Source organism: Chrysochloris asiatica, unplaced genomic scaffold (assembly GCF_000296735.1).
Source record: "Chrysochloris asiatica unplaced genomic scaffold, ChrAsi1.0 scaffold00189, whole genome shotgun sequence".
Classification (NCBI taxonomy): domain Eukaryota; kingdom Metazoa; phylum Chordata; class Mammalia; order Afrosoricida; family Chrysochloridae; genus Chrysochloris; species Chrysochloris asiatica.
This window is the reverse complement of record NW_006408707.1, coordinates 6,551,923-6,552,762: the sequence shown is the minus strand read 5'-3', so window position 1 is coordinate 6,552,762 and position 840 is coordinate 6,551,923.

The window sequence follows — 840 nt, the reverse complement described above, 5'->3', positions numbered from 1 at the left end:
GAAATTTTCTATTCAGTTCTTCATCTCTTCACTTATTATGTTTACTTTAGCATTTCTACATTGGAGAGAGCAAGTTTCAGCAACACTTCTGACATCCATTTTGGTCTTTTTCTTCTTTCTTGTCTTCTTAATGATCTTATGCTTTCATCCTGCATGATGTTCTTGATGTCATCCCACAACTCTTCTGGTCTTTGGTGTTTAGTGTATAATACATCAAATATGCTCTTGAGATGTTCTCTAAAATTAGATAACATATGTTCAAGATCATATTTTGGCTCTTTTGTATTTGATTAATTTCCTTAAGCCTCAGCCTTGATATGTATATGATCAAGTAATTGCTTCACAATCTGCCCCTGGCCTTATTTTGGCTGATGATATGGAGCTTTTCTGCTGTCTCTTTCCTCAGATGTAGCCAATTTGATTTCTGTGTTTTCCATTTGGTGAAGTCCATTTGTATATATATGTCTTTTATGTTGTTAAAATGTGTATTACAATACAAGAAGTCATTGGTCTTTCAAACTTCTATCTTGTGGTATCCAGCATCATTTCCCTCTGCAAGGCCGTATTTTGCAACTACTGATCCTTCCTCTTTACTTCCTGCCTTTGCATTCTAATCACCAGTAATTATCAATACATCTTGATTGCATATTTGAACAATTTCAGATCAAATTGTAATCCATATTATGACCATAGTTTTTATTTCCATAACTAAGCATTTAATGGTGAAGATAATTAGAACATCTTCAAAGAAAATAGAAAGTTATGTCATCTTGAAATATATATATATATATATATATATATATATATATCTTACAGGTACTGAAGAACAACAACATACCT